This window comes from Gracilinanus agilis, chromosome 6 (genome assembly GCF_016433145.1).
Source record: "Gracilinanus agilis isolate LMUSP501 chromosome 6, AgileGrace, whole genome shotgun sequence".
NCBI lineage: Eukaryota > Metazoa > Chordata > Mammalia > Didelphimorphia > Didelphidae > Gracilinanus > Gracilinanus agilis.
Genome location: NC_058135.1, coordinates 213,019,595 through 213,040,701, shown reverse-complemented (window position 1 = coordinate 213,040,701; position 21,107 = coordinate 213,019,595). Strand labels below are relative to the sequence as shown.

The 21,107-nt window shown below is 39.7% G+C and overlaps 1 protein-coding gene across 2 annotated transcripts in view; it reads left to right on the top strand.

The window, feature by feature from the left end:
- Positions 1 to 21,107, top strand: part of PPP2R2C (protein phosphatase 2 regulatory subunit Bgamma) — a 410,134-nt gene that overhangs the window by 359,529 nt on the left and 29,498 nt on the right. The window lies entirely within an intron of this gene.

Below are 21,107 nucleotides of genomic sequence, written 5' to 3'. Positions count from 1 at the left end.
GGAAAATTTCACAGGTGCAGCACAAGTGCCACACCATGATTAGATCTTCCTTGGGTGCCAAAGTCTAGAGGAAAGCTTCGTGGACACCTTTGTTCTTGTGTTGTCCCCACAGTTTAGATGTTAATGCATTGCTGTAGCTTAGGTGTCTGTACCTGGAGAGTGGTAGGACCAGGACTTTACCAGTTATTTTTGTCTCCATGGAAACACATAACCATTGTTGCCTAATATTCTGAGGAACCACACAATATTGCAGTTGAAATTGCCTGCTGAGATCATTGAGCCCAAATCTCTCTCCATCCACCGGAGTTCCTGGTTAACAAGAGTTCAGTACCAACTAGCATGTCTGCTCATTGGTAACCCAGCAAAGCTCTGTGGGCTCTTGAAACAACAACTCAACAGTAATGGCAGCATGGGAAACAATGACTCACATTTATAAGGGCAGCAGAGTAACCTCATGGAAAGACTACTGAAATTCAGTTCAGTTTAGGTGCCAGCTCACATTTTTTTTAAATTTAAAAATTTATTAATAATCATTTTTATCATGGTTACATGATTCATGCTCCTCCTTTCCCCTTCACCCCCCGCACTCCCCCCACCCATGGCCGATGCACATTTCCACTGGTTTTGTCATGTGTCCTTGATCAAGACCTATTTCCAAATTGTTGGTGGTTGCATTGGTGTGGTAGTTTCGAGTCCACACCCCCAATCATGTCCACCCCGACCCATGCGTTCAAGCAGTTGCTTTTCTTATATGTTTCCTCTCCTGCAGTTCTTCCTCTGAATGTGGGTAGCATCTTTACCATAAATCCCTCAGAGCTGTCCTGGGTCATTGCATTGTTGCTGGTACAGAGGTCCATTACATTCAATTTTACCACAGTATATCAGTCTCTGTGTACAATGTTCTTCTGGCTCTGCTCCTTTCGCTCTGCATCTGTTCCCGGAGGTCTCTCCAGTTCGCCTGGAACTCCTCCAGTTTATTATTCCTTTTAGCACAATAGTATTCCATCACCCGCATATACCACAGTTTGTTCAGCCATTCCCCAATTGAAGGACATACCCTCCTTTTCCAGTTTGTTGCCACCACAAAAAGCGCAGCTATAAATATTTTCGTACAAGTCTGTTTATCTATGATCTCTTTGGGGTACAAACCCAGCAATGGTACAGCTGGATCAAAGGGCAGGCATTCTTTTATAGCCCTTTGAGCATAGTTCCAAATTGCCATCCAGAATGGTTGGATCAGTTCCCAACTCCACCAGCAATGCATTAATGTCCCAATTTTGCCACATCCCCTCCAACATTCATTACTCTCCCCTTCTTTCATTTTAATTAAGGAATGTCCCTGGAGATTAGAGGGGAAAGGCAGTTCACTTAGGCTGTGAGATTCTAGTTCTCTCACCTATAAACCTGGGAGGAGAGATCTACCATATTGGATAGGAAATTGTCAAGCTACATTGGGTTTCCACATCAGGAATTCCTTGTTATAAATGAAAGCATGCCTCCAGTCTAAAAAAATGAGGATGATAGTATTTATAGAACTCTACAAATAAACTAACTTCTATGAGAGAGGATTCATAATTCTACCTGAATGAATAAGTAGTATCTTAAAGTTGTATGATCAGTAACAGAGTTTGTTAGAACTTGTGATTTCATTGGTTTAAGGAATTCCAAAGTGAGGAAAATCCCTTCATCAATACAGATCATCACCTTCTTAAAAGGCTGCCTGGGGACACTAAAGGGATTAGGGGGATTTCACAGAGTCACTCTGTAGTCTTTGTCAGAGGCAGGACTAGAACTCAGATCTTGCTGCCATTGAATCCACCTCTCTACCATGCCATGATATCCCCAATTCAACATAAATATAAGCTATTATAGTAATTATATAAATTGACATTATCATAATACACGTCATTAGTTAGATGATAACGAATGATAACATTATATTTTTATAATAGCTTATATTGCACCTTTCTTCACAGAAATCCTTTGTGGTAGGTAATAGAATTATATTTATACAGTTAGGGCATCTAGCTTTTGCAGTAGATAGAGTACTGGGCTTAGAGGCAATAAGACCTGACTGCATTCATATCGAGTTTCAGACACATCTTAATTTTGTGACCCTGAGCAAGTCACTTAAATGTTATTTGTCTCAGTTTTCTCATTTGTAAAATAAGACTAATGACTTGCCAGGTTATTGAGAGGCTCAAATGAGATAATGTTAATAAAGGATTTTAGAAACCTTAAACACTACATAAATGCTAACTATAATGATATTATGGGAAATATTGCCTGGGTAAAGGGAAAGAGCTAGGAGATAGAATATCATGGATAAGGAACATCATGGATAAGGTGTGTGGAAGGCCAGTGTGACTGGATCTTAAAGGGTAGAAAAGGGAACAAATATATAATAAATTGGGAAATGAATGGAGGTATTAGATTATGAAGGGCTTTAAATGATAAAAGATGATTTGATACTTTGTTCAGTAGGTAATCAGGAACCACTGGAAGTTTTTGAGCAGGGAATGAGATTGTTAGAGTTGGGCATTGATCTTGCCATTCATTGTGTTCCATGTGAGGTTCAATTCCTCTATAGCAATAGCTGATCCCTACTAAGCACCATATCCATCCTGAAGAGCTGCTTGTTGGAATCAGTCTATCTACACTTCCACCCCAGAGGCTCCCCTGCTGCACAGGTCTTGGGGAATAAGGGTGGGAGAGCCTCGGTGGGTGATACTTTAAGAGCTGTAGAAAATTTTGAGATTTTTTTCCATTTGTTTGCTTGTTGTTGTTGTTGTTGTTGTTTTTACCCTTCATTTTTAAAGAAATGGACAGGAAAGGACAATGAAGAGAGAGAGTTTCATAATACAGTCAAGTGTAATCAGCCCTCTAGAGTTTAGATGAGGGGAATCTATGCAAATTTAAATTGTTTTCAATCAGTGTCTGCACAGGAGATGGTGTTAAGTGCTACCTGTATATCAACTTGTCCTACTCAAAAGGAGCTTGTCTGTGTAAAATAATTTTGCTTTAGATTATATAGATATGCTTCATTAATACCTTCTAGTAGCATGGAGGGTGGCACTGATGCTTCAGAGGCTATGTCAGTAGGGTACAAACTGGAAATTTCTACCACTTTACAGGGACCAATTGCAGTCTTTAAATTTGCTTAGCACTGCCCAGGGGGTGGTCAGTCGTTTCTGAGTTGTCACTCACTTTAGCAAGTGGCTTGCAGACCTGCCCTGCTTAGTGTTAAGGAGGGGTGTTTTCAGTTTTTGCTGATTAATCCAATGAACTCCTGTCATTGGACAAATTTGAGTGAGTAGTTAAATATGTGAACATGGGACTGACTACTCATTCAGATTTGTTCAATGACAGGAGTTCATTGGATTATAGATTTAGGGGTCATCTAGTCCAACCCCTTCATTTTACATCTGAGGAAGCTAAGCCTTGGGGTAGGTGACTTGATCATGGTCACACAGACGATAAGGACCAAAGGATTTGAATACAGGTCCTCTGACTCTGAATCCAGCAGTCTTTCCTCTGAACTGTCAGGTATAGACACAACTCAGAAGAAACATTCTACAAAGGCTATTCTGACACACAACCTCCTTTCCTTCCCCTCCTACCATCCCATATATTACTTGTTTCCTGTATTATGAGTGTTTGGGGGATATTAAGCATGCCTAAAATTGATAGACCAGCTAATCCAATCCCTTCATTTTACATCTGAGGAAACTGAGGCTCAGAAAGAGGTCATAGTTTACACAAAAAACACAACCAGTTCATGACAGAAGATGTGGGCCTAGATAAGAGTTCTCAGATTCTAGAATCTAGACTATGGTTCTTCCCATTGCACATCCTTGCCTATTCTCCAAAGCCAGGCCCATTTTTCTCTAACTCAGAGCCAACCTCTGATCACAGCTGATGGGGATGGAAGGTAAAATTCTTGGCTCTTGAAAGAAAGAGAAAGCATTTTATGCCTGCAGGGAAAGCAGGGCCTGATGGATATTGATTAAACCTCATTTTCCAGACCTGTGAGTTAGAAAATAGCCATTTAATGTAACAAGGCTACTTGGACTTGGAGTCAGGCTCTTTGAGCTTGATAAGCACTGGGTAAGGTCAGTTTATAGAACGTGGGTGAAATAATAGGGAATGGGATTGAGCACTGCTAGCTCAGCTGAACTGACCGGGAGGTATGTGCTGTGATAAGCAGGGAAGCTACCGGATCGCAAATAAAGCGGAGGTCAAAAATAGAAAATCACAAAGCTGTTTTGGAGTCACAGAATCCCACCGAGTCTCAGGTACAAAGCACTTTACTTCCTATTTAGACTACACTATGCTCCCCAAAAGTATTTCTACCACAACACACCCCACATTTATTCTGGCTTGAGCAAGACCTCTCTGGACCCCATCCTGTCCTTCAAAGTGTAACCCAAATCCTTCTTCTTCCATGAACTTGGAGTCAGGATGAATGGGTCTGAATATGAAATAGTTATATGACTCAAGCTTAACCATGAGCCATTTCACCATTCTGAAACTCAGTTTCCCTTTCCAAAATGGGTATAATCCTGTGGGACCTTACAAGATTGTTTTGAGTCTCAATGGACACTTTTGATGTGAAAGTATTTTAGCAAAAGTGTAAAGTACTGTCTACATTTACAGTGTTATTCATATGTGGTTGTTTCCATTGTCTATGAGTCAGTAACTATATATTATGCACTACAACGTGCAGGGAATTATGAAGAGCATAAAGAAGTTAAAAATATATTCCTTGCCCTTAGAATAATATGGCATTGAGGAAGGAGACTTGGACTCTGAAGACTTTGACTTGATTTCTGGGTTCTGGCCCTTTTAGTTTTATGACCCTGTACTCATCTAATATAATTTCCTTGGGCCCCAGATTCTCTCCCTGTAAAGTGGAGGTAAGAGGGCAACATGGTAGCTCAGTGGATTAAGAGCCAGGCCTATAGATGGGTTCATATGTGGCCTCAGATACTTCCTAGTTGTGTGACCCTGGGCAAGTCACTTAACTCCTATTGCCTAACCCTTATCACTCTTCTGCCTTGAAACCAGCACATAGTATTGATTCTGAGATGGAAGATAAGAGTTTTAAAGAAATAAAGTGAAGATAATTACACTTGCATTACCAACATCACAAAGTCCTGAGCAAAATATTTTGCAAACTGGAAAATAGCTATTAAAGAAATGTGAATTGTTATTCCTTATTCCTTCCTCTAGTTGTGAGGACAAGGGTACTGTCATTCTTCTTTGATCTACCATTTCTTTGGTTAGGAGGTACCTTTGGTGAGAGATTTCCTTATGGTCATTGACAGCCTCTCCTTGAGCTGCCTGCCCTCATACTTCTCTTTGTTTTCTTAGGGAGTATTTGGTACTTCTCACCACTGAACAGCCAGACATTAACTCCCTGCATCTCCCCCCAAAATACACTTCTTCCTTAGTTCACCTGACTGATGCAGTAGAATAGCATAATGAAAAGGACTCTGGATTTGGAATTAGGAATAACTGAGTTCAAATCCTGCCTCAGACATTTCATAGCTTTGTCAGTCCGGGACAGTTTTTCAACCGATTTCAGCTTCAGTTTCCTCATTTTTGAAACGAGGACAATAACAGCACCTAATGTGCTGTGAAGATTAAACAAGATATGTAAAGTGCTTTACAAATCATTAAAGGTGTTGGTTGTTATTTATTGGATTGTGATCATTATCATTATGCTTTGAGCATGTTCTAGCTCTTTCCCAGAACAGCTCAGTTAAAAACAAAAACTAGCAAGAATTGATTTGCTTATGACTTTGTGAATGATTCGTTTGCTTTTAATCCTTCCAAACTCTGGACTTTGCTAGTGAACTTGGGTTTCTTCTGTGTAGAGCCAGCTGATGTGGTCTTCCACCTCCATTTAAAGACTGGCATATAGGGAACCATGTAGAAATAAGGAGATCTGCCCTCTTAACGCTATTGCACAGTCTTACACTGGAATTAACTTTTTTGAAACAAAATGTTTTTTTTTAAAAAACCCTTATCTTCTGTCTTAGAATCAATACTGTGTATTGGTTCCAAGGCAGAAGAGTGGTAAGTGCCGGGCAATGAGGGTTAAGTGACTTGCCCAGAGTCACATAGCTAGAAGTGTCTGAGGCAAGATTTGAACCCAGAACCTCCCATCTCTGGGCATGGCTCTCAATCCACTGAGCCACCTAGCTGCCCCCAAACCCTCCACTTATGATCACCTTTTTTTTTTCATTTTTCAAATATGTTTATTTAGAAGTAGGAAAGTTTAAGACAAAGGAACAAACTATAAGCACATTACTTTGACTAGAAATATATCGCAATACCCACAAGTGTGAATTTGTAGCACCAGCCTCTTAATTCACTTATCCCTAGTGATGTTTCAGTCTCCCTTCCCATTTAGGGGGGAAATTTTTTTTAACTTTTTAAAAAAAATTTTAGTTGGCCCCCGTTTTTTTATACAAAGATAAAAAAGGCAAAGTATGAATCGAGATCAGAAGAACTCGATTTGAACCCCAGCTTTGCCATTTACTACCCACATGACCTTGAGAAAGTTACAACTTTTCTGAATCTTTCAAATTCCTCATCTATAAAATGAGAAGATTGGATTAAATGACCTCTTAAGATCATTTCCAGCTCAAAGTCTGTTATTCTATTATCCTAAGTGCTGAAATGTGCATTAAAGAATGAGTACTTTATTCTGGGTTATAAGTAGATTTCAAATTTTTCAGATTATGACAACTATCATTGGACAATGGGAAATTAGAATTAAGGTCTTAGATTGAAGGAGAAACACTGGTGTCTAGTCAAGGACAGACTGTAAGAGGTCTGTGGGGTAAAGACAAACTGAAGGAGGAGGAGTTTTGGGTGAGAAGCAGCACATATCTGTGTCTGCTGAAGCTTATCTCACATGGAGCCATTTTCTCTAGTGTCTCTTTGGCCCAGATCTCTATTCTGTTGTGTTTCCCAGACCAACAGTATGCATAGAGGACAAAATTGGGTCTTAATAAATCCATATTTTGTCAAATTAAATTAGAAGATGAGTTGCACTTTTCCAATGGAACATAGAGATGAAAACAGCCCCTGGATGTTGCCTCAAACCAAGCAGCTTATACAATGTGTTGGATGGTATGAGGAATACAAAGATAGCTAGAACATGAAGCCCTTTCCTAAGGAGCTTATAGACCGATACCAAGATCAATTGCATAGATAATTATGTCATAAGTATAAAGCAGACATCTTCGTCTGCTTTGGATAGAATTCAAAGTGCTGTGAGAATTTGGGGGACAGAGATCATTTTTATTTGGGGCAGGGGAGAAGAGGGAGAATAGGTTTCACCTTCAAGGAGGTGGTAGCATCTCAGTTGGACCTTGAAGGAAAGAAAGGAGTTTCGACAGATTGAGATTGCCAGTGACATGAGTAGGGGGTGGAGGGAAGGTATCCATTCCAGAAATGAGAGACAACATGAGCGAAGGAAAGGAAGTAAGAGTGGGCAGTGACAATTTTAAGGGGACTTGGAATGGCTTCTGGTGGAAGGTGGGGTTTTATTTAAGACCTGAAAGAAGCCAGAAGGGAGAGGTAAGGAGAGAAGGAGTTCTAGATCCCCAGAGAAGAGCTAATAAAGCTTCAAAGAGTCAGGAGATGGACAGGTAAGTGCAAGGGACAGCATTCAGGGTCACTGAATGGTAGAACACACGAAGGGAACTAAGATGGAAGAAGATTGGAAAGGTAGGAAGGGGTTGGCATATGTAGGACTTTAAAAGCCAAAGGATTTTATGTTTGATTCAGGAGGGGGCCACTAGAGTTTTTTGAGCAGGGGTTATATGGTAGGATCACACATGAAGTGTAGGAAGAGTCACTTCATCAGTCAATGGAAGATTGGCTGAGGTGGGTGGAAACTTATGATGTGCATACTAACAAGAAGTCAGTCAGTCACAAAGTATTTACAAAGCATCTAATTTATAAAGCATCTAAAACAGTTCCTGCCCTCATGAGCTATACACCCTACTCAGGGGTCAAAGAACCTTCTGCTTTTTCTCCTTCCCTTCTCTTTCCTTATTCCGGAAGTTAAAACAAAAGAAAGGAAACAAGGTCTGAGGTTACCTAAGCCTAGAGACAAAGTCCCACAAGCCCCTCTCTTTTGTCATCTGTAGAATGAGTAGCTGATCTCCCAAGATCCCTTCCAGCTCTAAATCCCATGATCCTATCTATGATGGCTCCTGGAGTGTGATCTGTTTCTTTCATGGGAGACTTTTGCATTGTTTGAATTTTAGCCAGGAGCTAGGACCAGATCTGATTCCATACTCAGCATAACACTTTACACTTTGTGGGCACAGAATGAATCTGAGCAGACAACCAAGGCAGCTATGTTGGTATGTCTATGGAACTGCTTATTTTTCTTTTCCCTTTAATTGTCCCTAAACAGGTGGTCCTTGAATAAAATCTCATTTCTCCCATATGTGCACAGTAAGTGCCTAAAAGCTGTTTTGCCTCAGGGTAGCTATTTTAAAAAATTTGTCATCTTAGTTGTTGAAAAATTTGATCTGTGTCCCTTTTCTCCATTGGTGACCTTTATATTTCTTTGAAAAATGAATAGAAGTTCTTGGAGCTGACCTGAAAAAAAGAAAAAAGAAAACAACTCTGGGGATTAATGAATACTCCTTAATAATCAGATCATTCCTTCCAATAGGGAGGCAGTTGAATATAATGGAAAGAGCTTTGGATGTTCAGTGATGTTCAGTAGGAGCCCATCTGGGAAGAACTATGCCATTAGGGAAAAAAGGGCAGAGGAGAAGGTCTTGGTGATGTTTAGGTGATGTTTATTAACTGCTGTTAATAACTGTGTTGATTTTGGACTTGAATTAGTCTCTTAGTGAGAATCTCAGGGCTCTAATCTAATCTAATACAAAGAAGAATCAGAACCATATACCCTCTGTGGTACCTTTCAGCTTCTCCCCATAATCTAATGATCAATCCTAAGAATGGTGGTTCTAGAATCTCAAAGGATGGTCACAGCTGAACAGTACTACATTCATCAGGACTCTTTCCATGTCTTCAGTAGTACAAATAGTCCACAATGAACTGACCCTCTTCAGCATCTAGGAATGTTTGAAGAAATACAGGATGAATTCTCTGCCATAAGGAAAACCTGTGGTTTCCTACCATCCTGTCTCAATCCAGCCTGTTCCCCATGGGATCTAAGGAGCAAGCTGGAGTCCTGTTCTTTCTGAAACCGATAAAAGATTATTCTGTCATTCAAACAAAAGTTGCCAGACACACAAAAAAGCCTGTGGCAGATGGTTCTGGGCTGGCTTTGCTAATTAATATTGACCTTTCAATATGAATGACAACTATTGGGGGTAGCAGAGAAGGAAGGAAGGAAACCTTGTCTTTCCAAGTAAGAATTCTGCCTTGAATTCCTGTTGCCCTCCTCACACAGGTGTTTTTATTTCATGGTTAGGACAAAAGAAAATAGAATTGAAGGAAAGGGGATGGGAGAGAAGGGGGCACAGGGAGGAAAGGCCACTATGGTAATTAAGTGGGAACTTGAAGCCAGCTCATTTGAGCATAGACTCATCAAGAACCACCCTGAACTTTGAGAAGGAAGCAGCGCCCTCCTCACTTCCTGGTCACATCTTCAACACTTTTTATGGATGAGGAAACTGAGGCCAAAGAGAAGTTAAAAGACTCAACCATTAGCATTCAGTTAGTAAGTAAAGAGATCTAAGGCTCAAATCAAGTGCTCCTTGTGGAATAACACCACTTTGGAAAGAGTCTATGTTAACGGTGAATAAGACATTCAATTCAGTATTTAATACCTACTGTATACAAGACCCTGAATTAATAGGAGGTATGCAAAGATGAAAAATAACCCCCACTACCTAGCCCTTGCCATTCTTATGTGTTAGAACTAATATATAGTATTGATTCTAAGATGAAAGGAGAAAAGGAAGGGAGGAAAGGAAGAAAGGGAGAAAGAAAGAAAAAGAAAGAAAGAAAGAAAGAAAGAAAGAAAGGAAGGAAGGAAGGAAGGAAGGAAGGAAGGAAAAATAGAGGTGTGACAGGCCAGCTGTAGAACTAGGCATTCAAAGAAGACTTTGAAGAGCAAGTATCTGAGCTAGATTTAAAGGAAGAGCATTTCCACAGGCAGAAATGTGTGAGGGTATAAAGGATGACAAAAGGCAGGCCCTGCTCACAGAGCTCACAATCTAATAGGAGAGATAACATACAAACAGCTGTGGACAACTGAGGTGTGGAAGAGGGGAAATAGTGAAAGCTGATGGCACAAGGAAGCCTGAAAAAGGTTTAGAAAACTCCAGGATCATTGGTGCAGGGTCAATATCAAGGCTGATGGCCTTGTGGGAGGAGGAAGGGAAGGCAGAAAGAAGTAAATGCAGGTCGGAAAACACCTGTACAGTCAATCAAGCTGTCTGCTGAAGGTCTTGAGCTCTGCAGTGGTGGAGTTAGTGGCTCCAGTGTGACTTTGGACAAGTCACTTTTCTTCTTCAGTTTCACTACCTGTAAAAAGAAGGTTGTCAATGCATAGCTACTTTTGGTAAAGAGCTAGCCTGATTAATTAGGTGATTAAAAATTTGATTAAACTCTGGGTACACATACACACAAATTCTACATTGGCGATCTTTATTTTAAAAAATATGGAATAGATTTCAGAAAACTATACTGACAAGAGACATTTGTTTTGTATAATTTGAATTGGCTTTAAAAAGCATTGTGGGACTTTTGGGTCAAAATGGCAGCAGAGTAGAAGCAGTTTGCTTAACCTCTCCTAACTCACACAGATAGGACTCCTCAAGAAGACATAAAAACAAATCCAGACAAACGAAGGGACCCCACAACAGGGTACAGCATCAAAGGTACGTGAGATTGGGGCATTTCCATGCTATAAGGGGGTGAAATAGCTCTCACTAAAATGCTAGCTGAGCAACCCCCCATACCACCTACAGTGCCCAAGCCAACGCACAAGAGTTAGAGCAAGTTTGGGGCATTCATTAAGTTCTTGGCAGCTACCTGGGATCACCAGGGCCTGCTCCTGAGAACAGGAAGATGTAAGACCCCAAGAGGCTAAAGAACATGTGGACCTGGAACACAGACCTTCAGTGCAGGCACAGACCTTGAGCTTAGGCATGGACATGGACCTTGAGCACAGGCTTGGACCTTGGGTGGGGATCCAGTGCAGAGGGGTGCATGACTGTGGAAGCAGTGCCCTGAGACTGTTAAAGGGGCTTCAGGAAGAGGGACAAGCAAGGGGACCACCAAGAGGCTTGACCCTGAGAACAACTAGACCTGAGACCTCAGGAGCTTAAAAAGCTCAAACCAACCCTGGGCATGAGGATAAAGCTGAGAGGGTGCACAACGCTGTGACTCAGACAAATACTGCTCCACAGCTTAATAGGATAGGCAGAGAGCCTGTCTGCCTCATCCAGACTTCTGACTGAGAAAGAAATAATAATAATGGCAAGCCAGGCACAAGACCCTCCAAAGAGAAACATCAAGAAGAAATCTTTAACACTCAACAACTTTTACACAGAAAAAAATCCAGACAACAGAGCAAATAGCAGAGGAGGACAAACATGTAATCACCTCCAAACCTTCCCCCCAAAATGAAAATTGGTCACAAGCTCTTGAAGAGTTCAAATCTGAGATCATAAGAAAGATGGAAGAGATTTGGCGAGAGAAGTGGGAAATACCTCAAAAGGAAATTAATAGGTTAAAAGATAGTTTTAAAGAAAGATGCCCCCAAATCAAATGAAATGATAAGCAAATTGGAGGAAACCATGAAAAACAGAATAGACCAAATCAAAAAGGAAATTCAAAAGATTATAACAGAAAACCAGTCTCTAAAGACCAGAATTGGGCAATAGAAGCCAATGATTTCTAAAGACAGCAAGAACAAATAAAGTAAAGTCAAAAGACTGATAAAATAGAAGGAAATATGAAATATCTCACTGAGAAATTGACAAATCAAGAAAACAGATCTAGAAGATATAATTTGAGAATCATTGGTCTTCCTGAAAAAGCAGAAATTAATAGAAATGCATTGCTTGTGGAGTTGTGAACTGATCCAACCATTCTGGATGGCAATTTAGATCTATGCCCAAAGAGCTCTAAAAGACTGCCTGCCCTTCGATCCAGCCATAGCATTGCTAGGTTTGTACCCCAAAGAGATGATAGGTAAAAAGACTTGGTCAAAAATATTTATAGCTGTGTTTTTTGTGGTGGCAAAAAACTGAAAAAAATGAGGGTATGCCCTTCAATTGGGGAATGGCTGAACAAATTGTGGTATATCCTGATGATGGAATACTATTGTGCTCAAAGGAATAATGAACTGGAGGAATTCCACGTGAACTGGAAAGACCTCCAGGAATTGATGCAGAGTGAAAGGAGGAGAACCAGAAGAACATTGTACACAGAGACTGATATATTGTGGTAAAATCAAATGTAATGGACTTCTGTACTAGCAGCAATGCAATGACCCAAGACGATTCTGAAGGATTTATGGAAAAGAATGCTCTCCACATTCAGAGGAAGAACTGTGGGAGTGGAAACACAGAAGAAAAACAACCGTTTGAACACATGGGTTGATGCAAACATGATTGGGGATGTAGACTTGAAACGACCACACCAATGCAACTATCAATAATATGGAAATAGGTCTTGATTGATGACACATGTTAAAACCAGTGGAAATGTGCGTAGGCTATGGAGGGGGGGAAGAGGAGGGAAGGGGAAAGTAAAAACATGTAACCATGGAAAATTTTTCTAAAAAAATAAAATATTTAAAATTTAAAAAATGCATTGTGGGATGGCATCTAGGTGGCTCAGTATATTGAAGAGCAGACCAAGAGACAAGAGGTTCTGGATTCAACTCTGGCCTCAATCACTTCCTACCTGTGTGACTCTGGTCAGGTCACTTACCTCCCATTGCCTAGCCCTTCCTACTCTTCTACCTTCGAGCCAATACACAATACTGATTCTAAGACAGAAGTTAAAGGTTCATTAAACAAACAAACACTGTGACAAATTAATTCAAGTCCCAAACTGTACGATGTTAACATATATGTGCCACCAAGAGTGCAAAACAGTCAAATCAATATTTTAATAATCATCTTAACAAAAATAAACATAAATATATAAGCAGACAAATAAAATGAAATTTGATCTTGAAGTCCCTCCAGTTCTGACTCTTATCTCAGGCTTGACTTAATGCAAAATAAATTCCAAGCATTAAAAAACAGGTGTAGGAAGGAAAAGTCATATTAAAAAAGTATGATTTCTTGACTGTCTTCCACATGATCTACTTCCATGGTTGTGCTTGGTGTGGCAATAACAACACACTCTTTGTCACATTTCAGAGTCCTTCCTGCTCCAAATCACTGCAAAATGAGTATTTTGGGCTCCAATTTGTAAAATATTTAATAGCTTTATTTTTTACCTTTAATGCTTTATTCTTAAAAAAGTATTTATTTAGAATATTTTTCCATGGTTATATGATTCATGATCTTTCCCTTCCCTCTTCCTTCTCCCACTCCTGGAACTGATAAGTGTTCAAAACCTATTTCTTTATTATTCATATTTGCAATAGAGAGATCATTTAAAGTTTTGGCCTATCTTATAGATGAGGGAACTAAGATTATTCAGTGATTTGCCTAGGATCAAGTGCAGCTTGAACAGGAACTTGAAGCAACAGCAAAAGCTTTGGATTCTTGTCCTTATGCTCTGTGACCTCGAACAAATCCCTTCGACCTTCTGAGTTTTCATCTATACAATTATGGGAATAGACCTGGTAATTTCCAACACTCCTTCTGGTTATAAATCAGTGACCCATAACTCCTAGCTCTCTTATTTCTGTTAATCAATCTATGTTTATTAAGTGCTGTGGGTCAGGTGTTCTACTAGGTTCTAGGGATACAAAGAGAAAAAAAATTCCCAGCTCCTGACCTCGAGGAGCTTATATTCCATCAGGAGAGATGACATGTATTTACATAGGAATATACAAAAGAGATGAGTTTGGGTTTTTTGTTTGGATTTTTTTTCTCCCAAAGGGTAGGGGATAAGGAATGACTTCATATAGGTGGCCCTTTAGCTGAGTGACTGGAATGTAACTTAAGAAGTCTTAGAAGCAGAGATTAGGAGGAATGGTTTCTACTTCTGCTCCACTGGTCTGAGTTAAGCTAGTCTGTAAAGTCCCATGGCAGGGTTTATTGAAGAGCTCTGCTGAAGGCGCTGTCTTCAAGTCATGGTGCTGATTCACATCTAGAATCTAGATCACAGCAATGTTTTCTTGGCCGGTGAGTGGTAGCATCAGAAAAGTCAAGAAAAGATACAGTTGTTATTGAGAGCACTAGATGGCCAGAGAGTGAGAGGGGATAGTTGGAGGGACCTTACTCATTATTATTTAATTAGCCTAATTGTTCTAGAGCATAACTAAGGATAGCTACATGCCTAGGGAGTCATTCTGAGTTCTAAAAAGGAAATTCAGGAGCAGTAAGTATTAAGGGTGAGATTTGAACCCAGTTTCTCTGATTCCAAATCAAATGCTTTTTTGTCCTTCACTATTCAGATGAGAGAGAAGGATCAGTGCAGCTGGTGGCATAGGTGGCCACAGTTCTGGTGCCCTGGTGTTTTACCCTGGGCATCTTTCTCTTGTGCTGTCCTCGTGGCATGTGGGTATCTATAAGGGGGAGAGAGGAAGGGTGATGGGAAAGGGGTTTTTCACTTGTCTGTTATAGGAGGCTCAGTGACTAGTGGCCCCCCTCAACCTCCACAAATGTCTTCTCAGTATGGGAAGATGCTAGGATGAAGCAGCAGTTTCCATCTGAATCTCACCAGCTGAGCATGGTTTTCTTCCTTCTCCCTAGAGGAGAGATAGGGATTGAGTGGATGGGGCAGGACCAGATAACAGGAGGAGAGAGGATGAAGAGAATTCAGTTCAGCAAAATCTCAGATATAAAAAGATGACGCAATCCCTACCCTCATGAAGTATACACTCTAAAAGGATAAGACAATAAACACATTATATGTATTTTTAAAAAAAACTCTTACCTTACATCTTAGAATCAATACTGTATATTGGTTCCAAGGCAGAAGAGCAGTAAGGGCTAGACTGGGGGTGAGGGTGTGGGGTTAGGGATGTGTGTGTTAGGTGACTTGCCCAGGGTCAAACAGCTGACCAAGTGTCTGAGGCCAGTTTTGAACATAGGACTTCCTATCTGTACATCTAGCTCTCGATCCACCAACCCACCCAGCTGCCCCCAATACATATATTTTAAGTATATAAAAGTGCAAAGCAAGGTTTCCTATCAAGAGTGTAGGAAACCTTGCTTTTAAATTGGACTTTAAAAGATAGGGAAGAGGGGCAGGTGGGTGGTTCAGTGGAGAGAGAGCTAGGTTTGGAGATAGGAGGTCCTGGGTTCAAGTCTGACCTCAGAGCCTGCCTAATTGTGTGACCCTGGACAAGTCACCTAACCCTCATTATCTAGCCTTTACTGCTCTTCTGCCTTAGAATTAGTATTTTATTTTAAGGCTGAAGGTAAGGGTTTAAAAAAAGAAAAAGAGAAGAGAGATATTGTACCAATTCTAAGACAGAAGACAAGTTTTTTTTAAATAAATAAATTAAAATTTAAATAAATTAAAATAAAATAAAATAAATCATTTTAAAAGAGAAGGAATCTAACAGGCAAGGAGATAGAAGGAGGGTACTCCAGGCACACAAAATAGTCTGAGCAAAAGACCATTAGTTGAATTTCATTCAGTAAATATCAGGGGCTCACAATAACTAGAATATAGGTTATACTTAGGGGAGTAGGAGGAGATGAGACCAGAAATATAAGAAGCTTGATTGAGGAAACCTTATGCGCCAGTCTCATCCAGATATTCATCCTGACCCCCTGTGGCCCACATCCTATAATCTTCCTTTTTCCATTCCTTAATCATAGCCATTGCTAAAGATGTATGAGGACCATTTCACACCCACCCAGGGAGTGGAGAAGCCTTTTGCTCTCCTGTCCTCTGAGATGATGATGCTATAAAATGCCTAATGAGAACAACGAACTGTTGCCAAGGAAATAGAAAGTGTCATGCACTCCTTAATTATGCAAAAATCATTCAAATTTAATCAGAGGAAGAGTCCTACTGATTCCTATCCCAACAACTTTCAAATAATTAGAGGGGAAAAAATCATACAATTGAATCAGTCACAAATGATATACGATTCTGAAAGGTGTTTCTTTAAACTCTTGGCAGCAAATAATTACTGAAAGATTCCCTTCATTATTTAATCAATTATTGCAGAGACCTTGTTACCTTTTATAAATGCCAGGGTTGGGAGGGTAGGGGGATTGGACGGCTCAAAAACGAATGCTATATTTCATTGTCTTTTGGAAAATGAAAATTTTTGTCGCCAAACATATCAAAGAAATATAAATATATATATACAAATATATGTTACCAAATACTTCATAGAAATATACATAAATGAAAAATACATATAGAAATAGAAATATATATGTTTATGTATATATGCACATATTTCCCCTGGACCTCCCTTTATAAACATTTCTAAAAACAGCCTGGAAAGAACTCCAGACTTTGAAGTAAGAGATCTGGGTTTACATCAAACCCCTGACACTGAGGTTGCAAATCTCTTATCATACATGGGAAGAAAGTGGAGACTAGAGAGGATGGACAATTTCTTAAAAGTCATATAGACAGTTAGCAGAAGAACTTGACTTCAAATTTTGTCCACTGGTCCAAAGTGGTTTAGCACCATAGCACCATGCTGCATTGTGACCCAGAACAAATTACTCAGTCTCAGTTTTCTTTGCTGTAAAATGAAGATAGATAAGGTGATTTCCATATAGCATTATAATGCAACTGATTACATTCATAAAGCACTACTTAAATATCAATGATTATTGTTAACATGTCCTCTAACAGTTCTTTCAACTAATCCTGGGGTGGTTAACCTGAAATCTGTGTTTGTTTTTCAAATATTTTTTTATTTTAAATGTTTATCTGTATTTTGATAATTATAAGTGGATTTCAGCATAATATATTTTCTTTGTTATCTTATGTATTTTATTTGATTAAAATATTTTAAAACATTTAAAGCATTTAAAAACAACATTGGGAAGAGTTCATGAGCTTTACCAGATGGCCATAGCAGGCCTATGACACAAAATATTAAGAACCCCATGACCTAATCTTTTGGTGTTATGACTCCTTTCATTTGATTTGTAGTCTTTAAAATGAAGAAATATTCTGACATGGACACATGTTTTAGTTTTAACAGAAGTCAGTCCTATGACATAGTTCCATTGATCCTCAGCTATGGATTCAGTTCTTCCCATGGCTTTTGGGTTTTTCCTTTTTTTATTTTATTTTTCAGTTGACAAGTATTTGTTTTCTTTTGTTCTCACTGGCCCTCCAATATAAAGTAGGACCTGGATGTGAGTCTTAGTCTTGGCTGCTTTCTACCTCAGTGACCATGGCCAAGTCACTTAACCAGTCTGGTGGAACTCAGTAAGTTGAGGGTGTTGGCTTAGTAGATTTCCAGGGTCCTTTATAGCTCTCAGTGTATTGCTCCAATTCCAGCAGAACCTGACTTGGAACAGTTATGGATATTTTGCCATAAACAAGGCATGATGCCAGTGAGGCCCTCCTTAAATAGATAGGGCATTAATGGTTTAGAAAGAAAAATAATCCGTGAATTGTAGTCACCTCTGTCAATTAGGAGAGATTCAAAAACTTTTCCAAACCCAAGGCAAGGCTCTGGGGTGCCATACCCAATTGTAAAATGTCTTAGAATCTATAGTAATGGCTTTTTACATCATTTTGGATAAAGTGATGGTCAGTTGAGTGAGGGGGGAAAAAACTCAACCAAAGCAATCTTTTCACCAAGGCCTTGAAATAATTACAAAAGAACGCAGGAACTATATTCTCTCTTTGGTCCAAGCCAGGTGCCTGACATCTGATTGGAAGGCAAGGGAAAGCTTTGGAGATGATTAAAAAGAGTTTTCTAAAGAATTTTAGCATTTTCCTTTAAGCTCCAGGTCTTCTCATTTATAACTTGGCACTTATAAACTTTTATATATAATAAAATATTGTACATAGATCTATGCATGTAGACCTACATATAAATGTGTGTTGCATATAGACAGGCATGTAGATATATATTATTTGTACATAGACCATCAATGTAGACATATATATATATATATACATACCTATATATTTCTACATAGATCTATGCATGTGGATATATATATATATATAAGTATGCATATAGACAGATAAATTGATAGATAGATTAATATATGGGTTGATAGATTGATCAAGAGAAAGAGAGAGAGTTAGCTAGAGAGATAGATGGATGGATGGATGGATGGATGGATGGATGAAGAGGGAGAAGAAGGGAGAGAGAGAGAGAAAAGGGGGAAAGAGAGAGAGAAAGCGAGAGAGAAGAGAGAGAGGGAAGGGGAGAGATGGGGAGAAAGAGAAGGAGAGAGAAAGGGAGAGAAAAAAGGGAGAAAGAGAGAGAAAGGGAGAGAAAAAAGAGAGAGGGAAGGGGAGAGATAGGGAGAGAGAGATGGAGGGGGAGAGAGAGGGAGAAGAAAGGAGAGGGAGGGAGAGAGAGAGAGAACTGAGAAGGACCGAAGGACTGAGAATGCTAGAATTTAAGAGCTTAGAACATAGAGAATAGGCTAAAATTCGAAAGGATCATAGGAATCATCTAGTTCAGCTCCCTCATTTCACAGAAAAGAAAACTGAGACCCAGAAAGAGAATGTGACTTGTCACACAGCCAGTTAGTGAAAAGTCAGAATTAAAACTCTAATCAGAACCTCTACATAAGCATGTTTGGTGATGGAGACCTCACTACTTGATGGGTTCCTGAATCCCAGGCCAGTGCTATTTGTACTATGTGACCTCTAAGCCTAAGAACCAATTATTGAACCTGTCACATTACTTTGTTTGTCTTTTTAAACAAAATTCTATTTTAAACTCATCTGCTTCTTTGCTTCACTTGCTAAGTAAGGGAAATTCATTTTTCTTTGTCCATAAGGTCATACGATTTAGAAGGCCGGTCCACGTCCAGGGAGTAGCTGGGTAGCTCAGTGGATTGAGAGCCAGGCCTAGAGATGGAAGGTCCTAGGTTCAAGTATGGCCTCAGACACTTCCTAGCTGTGTGACCCTGGGCAAGTCACTTAACCCCCATTGCCTACCCTTACCACTCTTCTGCCTTGGAGCCAATACACAGTATTGACTCCAAGATGGAAGGTAAGAGTTTAAAAAAAAAGTCCAGCCCAATTCTCTAATTTTACAGCTGAAGAAACTGGGGATCATTGAGCAGAAAGGGACCCTCAAAGCCTTCTCAATCAAACTCCTCTTTTTGCATATGAGGAAACTGCTCCCTAGCAAGGTTAAATGCCTTGCTTAAGGCTCTGCAGGTTGCTCATGGTATAACTGACATTTGAATTCAGGTTCTAGGCCTCCATGTGGAGTGGCATTTTCATTACATCATGCTTCCTGTAATATATAGCCAAAATCAGAAGTAACATGGTTATAGAGGAAATACATACATGTAAATACAAACACATTCACACACATATTTAAGTATGTATAAGTATGCATATATGTTCATACATATATAAGCATTTATATTTACATACACATATATGCATATGTATGTTTAAAGGATAGTCCTTGGTTCTAAAAAGCTTCTAGTCTAATGGAGGGGCAGGAGTTGAATAAAGGAAACAACAGACACATAAGTTAGTGTGATACAAATATAATGTGATTAAACCTTCTATTCCTATAGGTAGCTGAGGTGGAATAAAACTTCTGGCCATGGGAGTTATAGAGGTTGATAAATTGAGAAACCAGAGAATTTGAGGGAACATTAAAATATCTACTGAAGTCCTTAAATAAGAGAGGAGGGATTGGCTTGGAAAGAGACTGTCAGCTAGGTCCTGAACCCCTTGGGAAAGGAGTGAAAATGAATCAGGAACCAGCAGAGAATCACCACAGGTTCTGGACAGGGTCAGACAGACAGATGGAGTGCACCTTAGAGGAGGAGAGATTTCTGAGTGATGATGGCAGATGGAGAGGTCAGAAATGGCTGTGGAGTAGAAAGATTGTGCCAGTTCTTTTGTTCTCACCTCCTGTCTGAGGAGACATAGGGAAAAAAAGTGCACCCAATACTGGAGGGATAGCTAGAGATGTGTCCTCTTTGGAAGAGCCAGGTTTTCCTGGAGAGACTATCAGAAGAGCTCTGAGGATGAAGGGAAACAGATGACCATGTTTTTCCTATTCTCCTCCTTCCTCACAGCAGCTAAATGGGACCTCTCCTTCTTCTGGTCTAATAGTTTTTTTCTTTCCTTCCAATGTCTGATTATATTTTAATTCGTGTAATCTTTATATTATTTATCTTATCTCCTAACTTACTTGCCATAAACTTCCAGAATGCAGCAGTTCATTCTAGTTCAGTGGAAAGAATAATTTTTTTACTGGCTTAGAGCCAGGAGAGACCTGGGTTCAAGCCTCTCCTTTGACATTTACTACTTCTCTGACCATGGACAAGTCACTTAATTTCTCCAAGCCTCAGATTCATCATTAAAATAGGAATGATAGCTATAGTATTGACCAGAAGATGGAAAGAATGAGAAAAGATAAGGTTTAAGATGAATGCAATAATTATGGAGCAAGTGTTCCACCATGGAGAAAGTGAATGAATCTGGAATGGGACATTTAGGATTGGGGGCGAAAAATAGGGTTAAGAGGGATAAGAAAGAAGGAACAAACATTTGAGGATGGGAAACAGTGTGTTCATTTGTATCTCAGGGTTCAGAATCACAGGGATGGGAGTATTATAGCCATTGGGGATGAATCTAGGAAGAATAAGAGTGAGATCTGGTGATAAGGTTCAAGACCCATTATTTGTGTTGGTAGAGCCCCCAACTTGCCTGCTCTGCCCTATTGCTGGGAATTGGAAATGGTAATGTTGTTGTAGCCTTGCGGTGCCCTTGAGTTGGTCCGGAAGTCTAAAGAGCCAAGAGGTGGTTTGTGCAGTCAG